This window comes from Stegostoma tigrinum, chromosome 15 (assembly GCF_030684315.1).
Source record: "Stegostoma tigrinum isolate sSteTig4 chromosome 15, sSteTig4.hap1, whole genome shotgun sequence".
In the NCBI taxonomy this organism is placed as follows: Eukaryota; Metazoa; Chordata; class Chondrichthyes; order Orectolobiformes; family Stegostomatidae; genus Stegostoma; species Stegostoma tigrinum.
In genome coordinates, this window is record NC_081368.1 from 38555651 (window position 1) to 38574359 (window position 18709).

Genomic DNA, 18709 nt, shown 5'->3' on the forward strand with positions numbered 1-18709 from the left:
CAAGAAAATAATCAGGGAAAGATTAAGGCCTATTAGAGACAAAAATGGCCATCTATGTCTGGAGCCAGAAGACATTATTGAGGTTTTAAATGAATACTTTGTATTGAGTGTTGAATGAGTATTCACTACAGCGTAATTTATATGAATATTCACAATAGAGAAGGTCAAAGAAGGGTAATGAAGGTCTGGGCTAGGGACATTCACTATGAAGATAGATTAGATAGGCTGGGGTTGTTTTCCTTAGAGCAAAAGGGCTGAGGGATGACCAGATTGACGTGTACAATGTTCTGAGGGGAGCTAGGGAGAAATCTTTCCTCTTCATGGAAGAGTCAATAATCAGGGGCACAGTTTTAGTGCTAGGAGCAGGAAGTTTAAGAGGCAATTTGACGAAAAACGTTTTCACCCAAAGTGAGGTAGATATCTGGAATTTACTGCTTAAAAGGATGGAAAGAGGTCGGTATACTTAAACATATAAGAAGTATTCAGATATACATTTAAAACACCATAGTGTACAAGGTTACAGGCCAAGTGCTGGAAAATGGGATTAGAATAGACAGGTGATTGATGCATGGCTTGGAAAAGACCTTTCTCCATGTACAATTACTCTATGATTCTATCTTATTTAAAACCTGATCCATATATGTTGGCTAGGAAAGAATTTGCAAATGCAATTATGATAAATCTATTAGTGTTTAATAGGAATGAATTTATCTTTGAGGAAATAGTCAAACTGTTAGAATCCATCATCAATTCAACTGTGAAATTTCAAGGCATTACCATGTACAAAGTTTATGTGTGCAGTCGAAACATATTGGCATCTGTGCAATGTGGGTTACAATGAAACATATGGCAAAATTGGGTGACTAGCATAGTAAGGGTCATGTTGAGGTCAGGAACATCTTGTACCATCTCTTATACATTTCAAAGTGACATGGAGAGATTCTCACTTTGCAAAGCAAGTTGCTAACGGATGTGGCCAGACATCACACGACATCATGTTATAGCCCAGCAGGTTTCTTTGAAAGTACAAGTGTTTGGACTCTTACTCCTTCTTCAGGAGTAAGATTCCAAAAGCTTATGTTTTCAAATAAACCTGTTGGGCTATAACCTGGTATTGTGTGATTTCTGACCTTGTCCACCTCAGTCCAACACCAGCGCCTCCACATCATGGGTAATTGATGTAATAATTGCTTGCTAAATGCTTTGCTAATGGCCTGACTCAACTCATTAATTATCAGCATCCGATCTTACCAAATATGCCAGTTAAACTCAACAAAAAACCAGAGTGAACACCAGGTGATTTCAACTCATTACTTACTCCAAACTACGTCCACATTGGAAATCAGGTACAAACCACTTAGGGCATGGTCCATGGTTGCTGGCCACATGCCCTCGAAATTTAGGGACATTGGTGTCCAATATGTACCAAGCTCTAAGATCACCATTGATGCATCTCTTTCACTTACAGGACATTTCTGCACTTCAGTGTTACACCTCGGACTGAGCCAGCATCAAGCAGTGGACCGCTGCACCCGGACACACTATGCTCACGACACACTCAGTTTGTAGACTTGTCCAGGCCACAGCTCTGAACTGTTCATTCACTGTCGGAGCACACATTCATTCTGAACCAATTTGGATGCTCAGAGAATCCCTGGCTTGCCTTATCTCGCCTTTCCTTTCTGTGCTTCACTCTCTCAGCCAGAGATACCAGGCTCCTATTGCTGCTGAGAGATAGTAAGAACTGCTGATTCTGGAGTTAGAAATAACACAGTGTGGAGCTGGAGGAACACAGCAGGCCAGGCAGCATCAGGGGAGTAGGAAAGTTGATGTTTTGGGTCGGGACCCTTCTTCACTGTGTTATCTCCTATTACTGCTGTCCTACCATGCAATTTAGCACAGACACAAAGGCAGGAAGCTTGTCATTGTCATTAGTAGGCATCAGTCAAGTCAAGAGAGATAGTCTTTGTGATGCTCATCCCTTAGTGGGGTATTTGGAACATTCCTTGTTCCAGTCCAACTCTAAGCCCCACTCACAACTCTTTCTACAGTGCATTGATGACATCATTGGTGCTGTTTCCCCTTCTAGTCTGGAATTGGAAAAGTTTATCTATTTCATTTCTAATTTCCACCCTAGTCTCACCTTCACCTGGTCCACCTCTGAGTCTTCCATTCCCATCCTCGACATCACTGTTTGGCTGACCACCAATATCCACTAGAAATGTGCCAACTCCCACAGTCATCTTGACTATGCATTCTCATACCCTGCTTCCTGTAACACTCTCTGTTCCATTCTCCCAGTTCCTCTGTCTCTGCTGCATCTGTTCTGATGATGACAACTTTAACAAGGGGGCCTCTGAAATGTCCATTTTCTATCTCAACGGAGGATTCTCCAGCACTGTAGTTAAAAGGACCCTCAGCTGGGTCTGACCAACCTGCTTCCTGCACTTTGGCCCACAGCCCCTCTCTTTCCTCCCACAACAGTGATAGCATCCCTCTTGTCCTCACCTACCATCCCACCAGCATCCACATCCAGAGGATTATTAGCTGCCACCCTCAGTGGGATGGATCCACCAGGCACACATTCCCCTTGCCTCCTTTGTCAGCCTTCTGCAGAGACTGTTCCCTCTGGGACACCTGGTCCACTCCTCTGTTTCTCCCAAAACATCTCTACAGCTTCATGACACATTCCCCCACAATCACAGAAGGTGTAACACCTGCCCATTTACTTCCTTCCTCCATATTATCCACAAACATACATTCCAGGTGAAAGAGCACTATACCTGCACTTCACTCAATCTAGTCTGCTACATTTGCTGCTCACAATACGGTCTCCTCTATATTGGGGAAACGAAGCACAATTGGGTGACCACCGTGGCGAACACCTACACGCTGTCCCTGAACTTCCAGTTGCCTGTCACTTCAACATATCTCCGTGTTCCCCGGCTAACATCTCAGCCTCAGGCTTGCTGTAAGGTTTCAGCAAAGCTCAGCATAAGCTGGAAGAACAGTACCTCATTTTCTGCTTGGGATCTCGACAGCCTTCTGGCCTGAGTGTCAAGTGCAACAATTTTAGGGCTTGAAGCATGAGTTTACCCTTACATCCCACACACCCAGGACTTGTCATCACATTGGCTGCTATCACACACTTACCATTGTCTGCTACTAGTAGCTCCCAGTAGCAACTATCCATTCCTCCAGATTGATCTTTAACTACTTCTTTGCCTGTCCAAATGTTTTTCTTTCCCTTTAGGCACCATATCCACTTCTTATTTACTTTCACCCTTACTCTCCTAACCTCACCTACTCCATAAATATCAACCTTTTCCCAGCTACTATTGGTTCTGAAGAAAGGCCACTGGACCTGCTGAGATTTTCCAGTAATTTCTGTTTTTGCTTTTTGTTTCTGATTTTCAGCACCCACAGTTCTTTCATTTTGTTTTAAAGAGATAGCCTTTGCTCAGGTGTTCCTGGCACAGAAAATCAAAGTCAATCTCCAATATCATGGTGTTCAGATTCAGAAGGTGTGAGGAGCTGAATATTGAACCGCCCTCAATATATTTTCACTCTTTCTGCCCTATTAGGAGTTGTTATCCTCCTGGAATGAGAGAGTTAGGTGTTACAGGAAACAAAAGTGGCTGACACATCAGTTAGACAGAAACATAGAAGATTGGGGCAGGCGTAGGCCACTCAAACCCTTGAGCTTACTCTAACATTCAATATGATCATGGCTGTTCATTGAGCTCAATACCTTTATCCTGCCCTCCTGCAGACCCCTTGATCGCTTTAGCCACAAGAGCTATTCGTACCTCCTTCTAGGAAATGTGTTCCTCAGTCACTTTCTATGGTGGTGAATTCCACAGGGTCACCGTCCCCTGGGTAAAGAAATTTCTCCTCATCTCAATGTTAAAAATATTTAACCCTTATTCTTAAACTCTGAGCCCTAATTCTGGACCCCCCACCATTTGGAACCATTACTGAATCTAAATCTGTCTAGCCCTGTTAGAATTTTATAGGTTTCTATAAGGTACCCTCTTATTCCTCTAAACACAAGTGAATGCAATCATAACCAACTTAATCTCCTCTCATATGTGAATCCTTCCATCCCAGGAATCAATTTTGGAAGCGCTCGCTGCGCTCCATCAATTACAAGAATATCCTTCCTCAGATAAGGAGGCCAAAACTGCACACAATATTCCAGATGTGGCCTCACCAATGTACATTTGCAGCCATGCACCATTGTTCCTGCACTTAAATCATCTTGCCACCAAGACTAAAATGCAATTTGCCTTCTTTACCACCTATTGAACTTGCGTGCATACTTTCAGTGATTGGTGCATTGACCCAGGTCTCAATGAACGTTCCCCTCTCTCAATTTACAGTCTTTCAAATAACATTCTGTCTTTGTGTTTTTGCTCCAAAAGTGGATGACCTCACATTTGTCCACATTATATTTCATGTGCCATATATTTACTCACTCACCCAGCTTATCCAAATCACACTGAAGCGCCTCTGCATCCTCCTCCGAGTTCATCCTCCCACCTAGCATTGTCTCACCTGCAAATTGTGAGATTTTATTTTTAAATCATGAACATATATCGTGAATAGTGGTGTCATAGTATCAATCTCTAAGGTACCCGATTAGTCATTGCTTACCATTCAAAAATCACTTATTCCTTTTTTTTTGTTTCCTGTCTGTTAGCCAACAGTCGATCCATCTCAATACACTAGAAAGTTCAAATAAACCACTTCCATTGGCTTCCCCTGACCAACTCTACCAGCTCAATATTTGAGGAAATCCATATTATCGGTGCAGGTGAAGAAGCGAACAGAGCCAGTGATGAGGCAGTATGCAGGCAAGTCAGACAATTTTTATTCACATTATTTGCCTTGACTGAACAAACTGGGTGATTGCACGTTAAAATAAATCCTAAGTACCATAACTATCAGTTACATAAAATTACCAAGATCATGACTGACATAATTATTGTTGATTTTGTCAACATGTGTTAGCAGACATTACATAGAGGAGGTAGGCTAACAAGGTTAAAAAGTAGGGCTTTTTAAATAGAAGCAGCATTGAACCATTTCCTGGGATAACTGATTCCAGAATGGATTCCAAGATGGACCGAGCCAAATGAATCTGGTTCTAGATTCTCCCACAAGTGGAAACACCCTTTCCAGATCATAAGTTTATAGACCAATGAAATGTAACCCAGGACCTAAGACACAATTGTTCTCCAACAGCACCCACTATTCTTAACCTTTCCCAATTACCTGAATTTCTTAACAGACGGGAATACAAGTAACTAGGAATAAGATAGAACTATGTGAAGTTTCTCCCTGCTTTCCCTGGAGGTAATGATCTGACACTCCAAAGTCTTCATCTAACATTGCAGTTTGGAATGCCAACTTGCCTAGATGTCTAGGTTTCTCCTACAATGGAAGATTTGATCTCCTGGACACCTCTGCAACTTGCAACTCAGGAGAGAAGTCCTTTGCGTTTGTGGTTTGTAACTTGTCACAGCTGATCATAACTGATGCTATAAAATAATTGTAAATGGGGTACAATTTATTCATTCAATTTTTCTAGTCAACTTGAGGTCATAAATTGGTTTAAAAGTTTCTAACAGATTCAAAAATTCTAAAAAGAGAAGGCTTCTGGATTCACAAGAGCAACTAGTATTATTGTGAATGCTTTGACATTGAAATTGGAGAACAAATAGTCAAAGATGTTAAATTAGTCTTTTCTTTTCTCAGTTGAAATGAATGTCTAAAATAAGGGATAGAAGAATCCTCTCCCAATGGTTGCTAGTTACTTCTCGAAGACTGAAAGAAATAACCATAATTATACAATTATTTTTATTAAAGTAATGATGAGGTGGGCACAAAATGCGAGATTTACCTGCAAAGTTCACATCCGATCAACAAGTGAAGAAAAATAAATAGCGATGAAAAAAGACTCAGTTTGTTAAAACTTTTTGCTGTATGTTCCTCAGGACAATTTGTCAGAAATGCTCAGTGTATTGCCATGGAGAATACACCTGTTAGATTCTGGTTGGCAAGCTTTGATCAAATTTAAACCAGGCAGGATGACACTGATTGATAAAGCCATTGCCCTGAGAAATAAATTAGAAAATGTCTCTTACCTATTTGCCAGGATGAAACAGATGCAATTAACACAATATTATTTATGTTTGCAAAGAGCGGGGCCATGTTCTCCAATATATGTGCAAGTGTGTCATATTGTCACATGTAATTGCTTGCCCATTCAAGGTTCTTTAACAAATGGACATGGTGCTTTGAAGTTTGCAAGCTCAAGCTAGTTGGGAACAGTCAGTAGCTGCTTGTTATGAACAGCTGAAGGTGTATACTGTCTCGTACAGCCTGCTATCTTTGCGATGTACAGCCTACATAACTAGCATCACAGCCTCAAAGAAATTTGTATACTGTTTTATTTATTTGTATGACAGGCAAAATGTCTTTTTGGCTTGTTGGCAGCATCCTGTTGATAGCAAACACATTGCTACAGGATGATTGGAACAGCTAGTTTCATCTGTTGCTGAAATTTTTGACAGCCTCACATCCATTCATAAGTCTGCATGATATATACTGAGAAATGATTTGATCAGGGTAGCTATTGTCCTGAGCATGGTGTTAATGCGCCTATTTCAGCATTTAGTTTGCAGAGTAAACAAATTGCTTGGGCCCAGTTTTCAACATTGTTGATTGGGACAATTTTATAGCATGTAAGTATATGGAAATCTCAACATGTATATTCAACAATTTCTCAACTAGAACATTAGGGAAAGAATGCACTTTTGACTGCTTCATTTCAAAGGTGAATGTGCGCACAGATGAAGCCCATTAAGTCGTGTAACCTCGTAAGGAGTCAAAAATAGATGGTACTGGTAGAGCCCAAACTGTTCAGTGAAAAGAAGATTGTATTTCTGTAAGTGTTGCTCAATAACAATGTTAATTACATATCCCCATAACATTACTGATGTTTGAGAATGGACTGATGTGCAGTAATTGGCCAGATTTATTCATTCTTTTTGTGGCGAGGATATACCTGGCAGTTTTTTTCCACAATTTTGGGTAAATATCTGTGTTGTAACCATACTTGAACAGTGTGACTGAGAGCATGAATGATTCTGGAGTACAAATCATCAGCTTCAGAAACAGAATGCTATCAAGGCCCAGATACTTCATTCTGTCAATGTCTTTAGTGGGGCTAATCATTGTGCTAATAAGAGAAGAAGTGGTAAGGTGATACATCCAAAGCACAGGACTATTATATCACATTTCCTTTCAAAAGAATCTTGCCCACCACATGAATTTATAGCCCACTAAATATGGTACATTGTCAGTTAATTTTTGTGTATATGTGGCAAGTGAAACATAATATTCTTACTTATTTTGCAATAGGTCCTTTGGTAGTTGGTCACCATTAATTCATGCATATTTTGAGAGACAGCAGTCAACAAAGCAAAAACAGTCAGATGTTGTACAAGCTTGTTATTTGTATTTCAAGTTCTGATATACTGATATTTTTCATTTTTGATTTGTTGTCCACTGTTTAATTTGCACAAGTGGAAAAGAGCTAGGATAATAAAATGTGAGGCTGGATGAACACAGCAGGCCAAGCAGCATCTCAGGAGTACAAAAGCTGACGTTTCAGTCTTAGAACCTTCATCAGAGAGGGGGATGGGGTGAGAGTTCTGGAATAAATAGGGAGAGAGGGGGAGGTGGACCGAAGATGGAGAGAAAAGAAGATAGGTGGAGAGGAGAGTATAGGTGGGGAGGTAGGGAGGGGATAGGTCAGTCCAGGGAAGACGGACAGGTCAAGGAGGTGGGATGAGGTTAGTAGGTAGGAGATGGAGGTGCAACTTGGGGTGGGAGGAAGGGATGGGTGAGAGGAAGAACAGGTTAGGGACGCAGAGACAGGTTGGACTGGTTTTGGGATGCAGTGGGTGGAGGGGAAGAGCTGGGCTGGTTGTGTGGTGCAGTGGGGGGAGGGGACGAACTGGGCTGGTTTTGGGATGCGGTGGGGGAAGGGGAGATTTTGAAGCTGGTGAAGTCCACATTGATACCATTGGGCTGCAGGATTCCCAAGCGGAATATGAGTTGCTGTTCCTGAAACCTTCGGGTGGCATCATTGTGGCACTGCAGGAGACCCATGATGGACATGTCATCTAAAGAATGGGAGGGGGAGTGGAAATGGTTTGCGACTGGGAGGTGCAGTTGTTTATTGCGAACTGAGCGGAGGTGTTCTGCAAAGCGGTCCCCAAGCCTCCGCTTGGTTTCCCCAATGTAGAGGAATCCACACTGGGTACAATGGATGCAGTATACCACATTGGCAGATGTGCAGGTGAATCTCTGCTTAATATGGAAAGTCATCTTGGGGCCTGGGATCGGGGTGAGGGAGGAGGTGTGGGGGCAAGTGTAGCATTTCCTGCGGTTGTAGGGGAAGGTGCCGGGTGTGGTGGGGTTGGAGGGCAGTGTGGAGCGAACAAGGGAGTCACGGAGAGAGTGGGCTCTCCGGAAAGCAGACAAGGGTGGGGATGGGAAAATGTCTTGGGTGGTAGGGTCGGATTGTAGATGGCGGAAGTGTCGGAGGATGATGCGTTGTATCCGGAGGTTGGTGGGTTGGTGTGTGAGAACGAGGGGGATCCTCTTTGGGCGGTTGTGGCGGGGGCGGGGTGTGAGGGATGTGTTGCGGGAAATGCAGGAGACATGGTCAAGGACGTTCTCGACCACTGTGGGGGGAAAGTTGCGGTCCTTGAAGAACTTGGACATCTGGGATGTGCGGGATTGGAATGCCCCATCGTGGGAGCAGATGCGGCGGAGGCGGAGGAATTGGGAATAGGGGATAGAATTTTTGCAGGAGGGTGTGTGGGAGGAGGTGTATTCTAGGTAGCTGTGGGAGTCGGTGGGCTTGAAATGGACATCAGTTACAAGCTGGTTACCTGAGATGGAGACTGAGACGTCCAGGAAGGTGATGGATGTGTTGGAGATGGCCCAGGTGAACTGAAGGTTGGGGTGGAAGGTGTTGGTGAAGTGGATGAACTGTTCGAGCTCCTCTGGGGAGCAAGAGGCGGCGCCGATACAGTCATCAATGTACCGGAGGAAGAGGTGGGGTTTGGGGCCTGTGTAGGCGCGGAAGAGGGACTGTTCCACGTTACCTACAAAGAGGCAGGCATAGCTGGGGCCCATGCGGGTGCCCATGGCCACCCCCTTAGTCTGGAAGAAGTGCGAGGAATCGAAAGAGAAGTTGTTGAGGGTGAGGACAACAGCTCTTCTCTGTAAAATTAATTCAGAGCCAAAGAATCCGAAAGTATATAGGCATGAATTTTGAATGAGCAGGGTATAAGGTTGATTTGCAACCCATCCATTTAAGTGGAGATTTTCTTTCAGATGAGTTAATGCCCAAGTTGTCAGACTGTGTTTATATCTGAGAGTCATAACACAGTAGCATTGTGATTACATTCTGTGAAGTCTTTGGATCCATAAAATAAGTTCTAAAAAAGTAAGCTTTAGATTCCATTGAAGCCTGTCTTCAAGATCACAGTATTGTAATCTGATGTCATTATTTACATGTCCATGAATCATTCTGGTAACACGACTTACCAGCATACCTGATCTGATAATGGGAGGGTCTGCTTCAGAGGCAATCCAAGGTTACTATGAGCACTTAAATCATCCAGAAAAAATTGAATAAATTAGACTGAATTGATTTGTATTATATGTTTCTTTCTTGAGGCGTCCCAATGACATAGTTGGTAAATAAAAGAAGAAAGAAACCTATAAATGCTTCAAATTTTAACAGAAATTGAAAATGTTGGAAACTTTCAATAGGTAAACTAGTACTTGTGGACAGAAGAGATAAATTCATATTTCAGGTATTGACACTTCAGCAACACTGGTCAATGAGGCCACACCTTTCAACTTTTGCCACAAGTGGTGCAGAGTGATTCGGACATCCAAAACCAATGAAATTATGCAAAAACTGTTCTGAGCAACATACCTATTTTTAAGATATTTGCTGATTGGAATGTGGGTGTTGCTGGCCAGGCCAGGCTAATGCTAACCCTTCCTTGATTTGTCTTGGGGAAAGTACTGGTGAGCTTCCTTCTTGAACCACTGCAGTCCTTGGAATGTCCAGAAACCTGCTGATGGTTGGAAGTCATGCTTCTTGCTACTGCTTCCCCTTATGGCCAAGCTCTGAACATTTAAATATGGATGCTGAAAATCTGAAAGAAAAGAGAAAGTGCTTCAGAAATTCAACAGGTCTTGCAACACTTGTTATAAGATAAACAATGTTGGAGTTTTTAATCTGATACAACTCTCCTTTAGGACTAAATTCACTTCATTCCATGGAGAGAACATGTTTCTTCATCTCAGTCCAACATAATTGGCCCCTTATCCTGAGATGATTACCCAGTGTTCTAGGTTCCCGACTTAGGGAAAACAATCTCTTTATCAAGCTTCTTCATAATCTTGAATGTTTCAGCCAAATGATAATTTATCCTTCTAAACTCCCAAATTATAAACCCAATTTATTCAACTTTACAATATAGAATTGTAGAATCCTTACAGTGTGGAAACAGGTCACTCAGCCCATCGAGTCCACACCGACCCTCCAAAGACCGTCCCACCCAGAACCCCTGCTACACCAGCTCCCTGCATTTTCCCATGGCTAATCCACCTAGCCATAGGGAAACTTTTTAATTACCGGGACCAATCTAGTGAAACCTCGCTGCACTGCCAACAAGTAAGTCTTTGTTTAAATATATAGTGAGTTAAATTGCACCAGGTATTCCCAGGTGTCATCTCACCAATGTTCCCTCGAAGCTGTGCAATCGCACAGTTGTTCTGAGGGACTGCACACATTGATTGGCATCACGACACTGTGCCTGCACATTCACTCATGATGTCTCTACCCACTGCCATTCATAGACATTGGAGGCCCTGTTGGTGATACTAAAATAACCTTTATGGTCTCATTAAAACCTGACACAATTGCAGCTAAGCTTCTTTTATTCTTCTATTCTAATTCTCATGTATTAAAAGGTGATGCAAAATTTATTTTTCTGCATATTAACCTTTTGTGCCCCTTGTATGAATATAACCAGATTTCTGTGAACATCAGATTTACAGGTTTCATGCCTTTTAAAGTATTCGGGCTTTGCATTATGGTCAAAATTAATAGCCATATGCTTATCCTTATCATACTTCATCTGCCACCTTGTTGTCTGCTCACATAATTTGTCTATATCTTTTTTTTAAAATTCCGGAATGTGGGCTATGCTGTCTGGGCTGTATTTATCAATTATTCCTAAATGCCATTGAGTAGGTGGTCGTGAGCTGCTCTCTTGAATTATCCATGTGTAGGTACATATATCTGCTACCTTTGTCCTTTTAAATAGTTGTGATCATGGGTTTGAAGCTGCTGTTGAAGAAGCCTTGGTGAATTTCTGCAGTGCATCCTGCAGATGCAATGCTGCTACTAAGCATCGGTTGAGGAGGGAATAAATATTATTGGATGCAGTCTCAGTCAAAGTAGGTTGTTTTGTCTTGGGTAATGTCAAGCTTCTTGAGAGTTGTTCAAGCTGCACTCTTCCAAACAAATGGCCATAAGATTATAAGATATAGGAGAAGAATTAGGTCATTTTGCCCATCGAGCCTGCGCTGCTATTCAATTATGGCTGATATGTTTCTCAATCCCATTCAGTATTCCAGTATTCCATCACACTCCTGACTTGTGACTTGTGAATGGCAGACAGGCTTTGCGGAGTCGGGAGGTGAGTTACTCACTGCAGTATTCCTAGCCCCTGGTGTGCTCATATAGCCTCAGTATTTACATGGTTAATATTTTTGTTTCTGGTTAGTGGTAATCCTCAATGTTTTTGGCCCCTCTGTTACTTCCTTACAGTTTGTATTCCCACCTACTTCCAAACCATCTACAAATTAGATACAATACACGCTTTCTCTTAATCTAAGTCACCAACATAGATTGTAAATTGTTGAGGCCCCTGCACACATCCTGGCATCATTCCATTGGTCACAGCCCACCAACATGGAAGAGCCCTTTTTATCCCTACTCTCTGCTTTCTATTATTAAGCAATTCTCCATCCATGTTAATATGTTACACCTTTTTGTATTGCTCTGTCATTGTAGATTCCCATAGCTTCAATTTATCTTCCACAGAAGTTTTCAGATCATAACCAGAGGATATATTGCTGTGAGGCACCTTGCAGTGCTCAGAAACCTGACATGCTATGCTCTCCTCCACTGGCAAACAGCCCAGTTCACTTGAATAGTCTGTAAAATTTTCTCTGAAGCTTCTGAATCAATTGTGAGTCCATTTGGACAAGGAAAGCAAAGGTTTCCATCATGTTTAGAATTGCACCCAGTAAACGGTGACTTCAAGAGAGAAGAAAGGGCAGAAAAGAAAAGCAGAGAATGGAAAATGAAAGAAATGAAAACATTAAGTATAAATTATTGTGTTACAGATGCTTCTGTGAGTGTGTACAAGCATTGTTGGTAATATGTACAATCATCAAGCTTTCAAATGAAAATCGTGGATTTACCTTCCCACCTGTTTTTGCACTGGTTCAATTGGATTTAAAATGCATTATTGGTAATTACAGCCCAATAATTTTAGGCCTTGCTATTTTATTTGTTGTATGATTTCTGATAGTTACCTAGTAATATCAGAATAAGAGTGGGTAAATCAATAAAGATTGTTCATTAGGTAACTGTAAGATTTATTTGACAGGGCAGGCCTTGTAACCGCATGCAATTACTTCTTATTCATTAAGCTAAAGATTACTCATTTGCAGCTGCAAAGAGTGGCATTTATTCAACAGGATGTAAAAAAAAATTGTTTCATGTGTGTTTGTTTGAAAATGCTACTTGTTCAACAATCTAAGAACGGCTCAGTGCATTTATTTAGAGTTACTGTTTATTCAGCCGGATAGGGGTTACAGTCTCCTCCTTGTTTCAATACCGTATGTAAAAATTTTAATCAGAATAATTTTGCTATTTTCCTATCTATATTTAGTTTGCAGAATGATGCCGATAGTGGCCAAGGCTCAGAGTGATTTGTGCATCACTGTGACATCAAACAAATAGCAAGCTATGAATGACATATAAATATACACAGGTACAGGATTTTGACTAAACTCCAAGTCCTCAGATTGAAAACTGCTACTCAGATTAATCATTCTCATGAATTGTCTCATGAATTGTTAATGAAATTATATCTTTGGTTTAGTATGATTACTCCAAGATAATGATTATAATACCACTGTGCTAATATCAATGATAAAATATGAAGCAATGGAAATTTAACCATCAATACATCAGTTCCTAATGCAGATGTTGCATAAGATTAATAAAGCCTACTCCCCCAGTCGCTGAATCCAAATAATCAATCAACTGAATTGGCAGTCCAATGATGTTAATTATAATAGTTGACCTTGAAATTCCCTTAATTTCGTAGGACAAATACCTGTGAGGAGTAAGAATGTAGGAGAGAATTTTGCACTTAAGTCCTGCACTAAATTCTACCAAAAAACTAGTGTGTGTGGGAAGAAAAGCTTATTTCAAGACATGCTTAGACTCATATGAAATGGATGGGCTAGAATAATGTTCATAGAGCCAAACATCTGTCTGCTTTAACTTAAATAATTGCATATTTAATATAATACTTTAAAACAGGATTATTTTAAAATCTGAAATGATGAAAGCTGATTGACAATCTTATTGGTGACATTCTGTTTTATAGTTTTAGATTAAATCTTGTACTTACACTGTGGATTATTTGCATGACATTTTATTTTGACATCCACCCAGCTTCATTCCAAAATCAGGATAGATTTTTTTGTTTATGAATTATGCATGAAATTCACTGCCAGGTTGTTGTACAGGTTTTTTCATTGGTAATTCACTTCTATAAGATTAATATGCTGATGGGCAATGAGAAAGGGAACTTGAGAAACCAGGAGGTCATGCCTATGAGGCAATTTTGGAGGTGATCTGTCTCTTCTCACAGAAATCCATTCTTTCTCCAGGGTCAAAATATTTGATCATACACTGGCTGTTATATTCCAGTTGTAGCTCAGCCCAGAAGTAGGGGAAATATTTACTCCATTTGATTGACAGCACTTTCTTTTACTGGGAAAGTTGTGACTGAAATTTACCAGTTTTGATGACCAGCTTATTCCATGATGTGAAGGTGCCAGTATTGGACTGAGATGGACAAGATCAGAAGTCATACAACACCAGTTTATAGACCAACAAACGTGTGATTTCAAATAAACCAATTGGAATATAACCTGGTGTCATGTTACCTTAGACTTTTGCCAGATTATTCCAAGCAGCAAAGGATTAGTTTTGACCAATCAAAATGTTGTAACTTATTGCATAAGTTGAGTGGTTAATAACGTGTTTGGCAAAGGAGATGTTTTCATTGACATTCTACCATTAAGCAGAAAGAAATTACGTTTACATTCACAACATTGCACATTGGGACTCTTTCTCTTACCCATTTTGCAGTAATCTCCTGTTTTGGCAGATGGAGGTAGAGTCCTGTTTCATTGGACATATTTTCTACAGACGAAATTCAAGGTGCAGGGACTAGATGGCACTGTGGCCTGCATGGTCAACTCTCTTCCTAATAGCTAATTTAGTCACTGGCAAATCAAAAACATTATCTATTCCTTCAATTATTGTCTGTTTACCTCAGGCTCTGGCTCTAACTATCAGATGAATTTTTTACATTTTTTGCCTTCTTCACTCATGATTGTTTTTCTTAATTTGTTCCACTGCATTTTTAAAGCTCATTTGCAATAATTTCAGACAGGGAGGTCTGTCCATTTCATTTTAAAGCAGTTGTAGGAACTGAAACACTAGAATTTCACATTTAAGTTTTAGAGGTATGCAGAGAAACAGATAACTTTATCTTAAAAAACCAGGCAGGATCCTGGGCTTCACAAAGTTTTCAGCCACTGCCTCTTGATTTGAAAACAATGCCTTCTTAACGTTATGGTATTTGCCAGGAGTGTTAACAGAGTAATCCTCAACATGCATATCTTTGTGCATGTCAAGTAGAACATCACAAAAGGAATTGGGATCTGGAGTGCAGAATTTTCTTCTTTTGCTTTCCTTCAGTCCTGCAACTCTGCCTTATTATAGTGTCGGAACAGAGAACATGATGCAGCTTGAAGGATTTTGTTTCCTTACTCATTGTGGGATTTGGGTGTCGCTGGCTGGCCAGCATTTCTTGCCCGTCCCTAGTTTCCCTTGAGAAGGTGGTGGTGCACTGCCTTCTTGAACCGCTGCAGCCCTCCTGCTGTGGGTTGACCCGCAATGTCATTTGGGAGGGAATTCCAGGATTCTGACCCAGTGACAGAGAAGGAATGGCGATATATTTCTAATTCAGGATGGTGAGTGGCTTGGAGGGAAACTTGGAGGTGGCGGTGTTCCCACATGTCTGCTATAATATCTCCCATAATGATGAACAAGTGCTAGTAAGTTCCTCCCAGTCATAATGTCAATATTGCCATGCTTCAAGGAGAACTAAATGATGTATTTGTAAGTATTTTGTTTGCCCGGCCCTGGAATACTAGCCATTTGAGAGTAGAGGAAACAGGGCTTTGTGGGAGTAACCTTGTGTCCACAGTTGATACAACTTTGCTCAATTCAAAGCCCAGGTGCACACATCCTACAGAATTGGGAGGGGAAGGTATATCTTCCACATGCCCCCCCAGGCTTTACTTAAAGAATGCAACAATAGGAACTACCTTTAAGGAAGCAGGTAGATCACATTGTGGAAATTACCAAGGTCACCACCAAGGGAGGGTCACTGACCCAAAACATTTACATTGATTTCTCTCCACAGATATGCCAGACATGTTGAACATTTCCAGAAATTTCTGTTTTTGGTTCTATTTTTCAGCATCCGTAGTTTTATTTTCAACTTTTACGAAGTTTTTCCTTCCAGACTATGGCAAAAAAAAATTAGTATGCTTTCTTTTGAATCTTTCTGTGTCTGAGGAAATTCTCTGAGAGACACGGTATAGCTTTAACACTTCCAGAGTAACCTCTTACATGGTTTTTATTACCAGGCAAATCCAAGAAAAATGATAAAAACAAGCCAAGAATTTCTCACGGCATTCATCAACTTGATGTAAGCATCTGACTCAGTAAGTTAGGAGGCTCTGTGCATTGTGCTCCAGAGATTTGGTTCCTCAGAAACTTCATCACAATTTTGCTTTCCAAAATAAAGGAATAGAATACAAAAATCAAGCAAGCTTTACTAATCCTTGATCTCTGATTTCGTAGCTGGAACATTGTATCCAGTTTTGATCTGCACCACTCGCAAAAAAAATGGTCAGAGTTCAAAAAGGATGCAAATGAGAATTCCTGGAGTGGTATCAGGAATTACATAGAGCATACAGATGAAAATCTAGCCCATCTGGTTCACTCTAGTGTTTATGCTGCATTCAAGCCATGTCTACCCTATTTTAGCTGCTTCTATTGGCTTTGCCCTCATGATGCTTATCCAACTTACCCTTGAAAACATTTACAATTATTTCTCTCAATCTCTACTCCATGTGGTGATGAGTTCTGCATTCTTGGAAATCTTCATGTCAAGGAGATTTTTTGTATTCCCCATTTAATCTTCCTGCTAATTATTTTACATTGATAACCTCTGCTTCGATCTGCCCCTCAAATAGAAAAGGCTGATCAGCAGATTCTTTCCCATTTTTAGTTCAAGTGTTTTTTTAACATGAAGTTCATGGTGCTCATGGTCATGGCTTGGAGCAACTTTACTCACACAGTCTACCATTCCCTGCCTTGGTAATTGTGCAATAGGTATCTTGGACACCCTTCCGTGTGGAATCATGATGCTAGAGAGGGGGAAGTGCTCACTACTGCCAGGACCTGCTGGTATTCACATTGCTTGCTCCATGTTTAAAGCCTAATTACATTCTACTTCAGGCCCTGCAGGTCAGGAACTGCCATCATGTTATGGTGCTTGATCATTATTATTGGGGACATGACTCAAAGGAAAAGTAAAGTCAAGACCTGGAAGTGTTGGTGAATGGGCAGTTTCCTGCAGAACACCACAGGAGGTAACATTAGCAGACCGAGCCAGCCTGGGCCTGCCAGTCAGTGCTGTTTTCTGGGCAAAATGGATGGCAGCACAGGCAGGTCAACAACTTTCCGTCCTCCGCAAAGCGAAAGGGAATATCCTCTGTGTGGTGAGTTAGTTTGGGGACAGAATGTTGTATGATGGGGCTGGAATGTGCCATGAGGGATATTTTAGGGGAAAAGTTAAATGGTTAAAAAGTGTTAATAAGAGGTAAATGGTAAAACAGGACATGTTCCTCTAGAAATCATGCTTCAACTTGGACTCATCCAAAATGTTGATTTCAAAGTTAGATTAAATTGTGTTACACTGTCTTTTGGTCCTGATGCCATGTTGTTGATGAGAGAGATACACACAAACAAGCTACGTGACAGAGAGAGAGAGATGGAGTATTCAACACAGGACTGAAGGTATGTACTTAAACGCACACTGTATACAAAACAATACAAATGAACGTGTAGTGTAGATTGAAATTGGCAAGTATGATGTGGGTAGCACAGAGATGTGGCTGTAAAGGAATCAGAGCTAGGAATCAAACCTCCAGGGATATGCGTCCTATCAAAAGGACAGGTAGGTGGGCAGAGAGGGGTGGTGTTATCTTGGTAGCAAGGAATGAAATTAAATCAATAACAAGAAGGGATATAGGGTCAGCAGGCATAGAATTTGTTTGGGTAGAATTGAGAAACTGCAAAGGATGACTGAAACCAATAGGAATTAATTTCAGTCTTCCTAGCAGCAGTCAGGATGTGAGACAGTAAACAGATCAAGAGATAGAAAAGGCATATAAGAAAGGCACTATCACAGTAATTATTGGAGAACTTCAATATGCAGAGAGACTGAGAAAATCAAGCTAGTAGCCGATTTCAAGAAAAGGAACTCGTGGAATGCTGCACAATGGTTTTTTTTGGAGTTACTTATGGTAGAACCCACTAGGTAACAGGCAATTCTGGTGGTGTATAATGAGGCTAATTTGGTGAGGGGGCTTAGGGTGAAGGAACCCCTATGGGACCTGTGACCATAATATGATAGAATTCATCCTGCAGTTTGAGAGGGAGAAGCTGGAATTAGATATAATGACATTATAATTGAGTTAAGGATGATAAAGGAGCTTGCCAGAGTTGATTGGAAGGAAAGCCTAGCAGGGAAAACAGTAGAACAGTAACGGCAGGAGTTTCTGGGAGTAATTTAGGAGGCACAAGAGAAATTCATCCCAAGGGAGAACAAACATACTTTGGGGAGGACAAGGCAACCATGGCTGACAAGGGAAGTCAGGGAAAGCAGAAAAACAACAGAAAAGGCATACAATGTAATGAAGTTCAGTTGGAAGCCAGAGGATTGGGAAGCCTTGAAAAACCAGCAGAGGGCAATTGAAAAAGCAATAAGAGGGAAGAGGATGAAATGTGAGGCTGAGCAAGAGAGTAACATTAAAGAAGATTGCAAGAATTTTTTTAGGTCTCTTAAAGGTAAGATAAAAGCAGGAGTGAACATTAGAAAATGAATTAGGAAAAGTAGTAATGGGGAACAAAGAAATAGCAGAGGAACTGAAT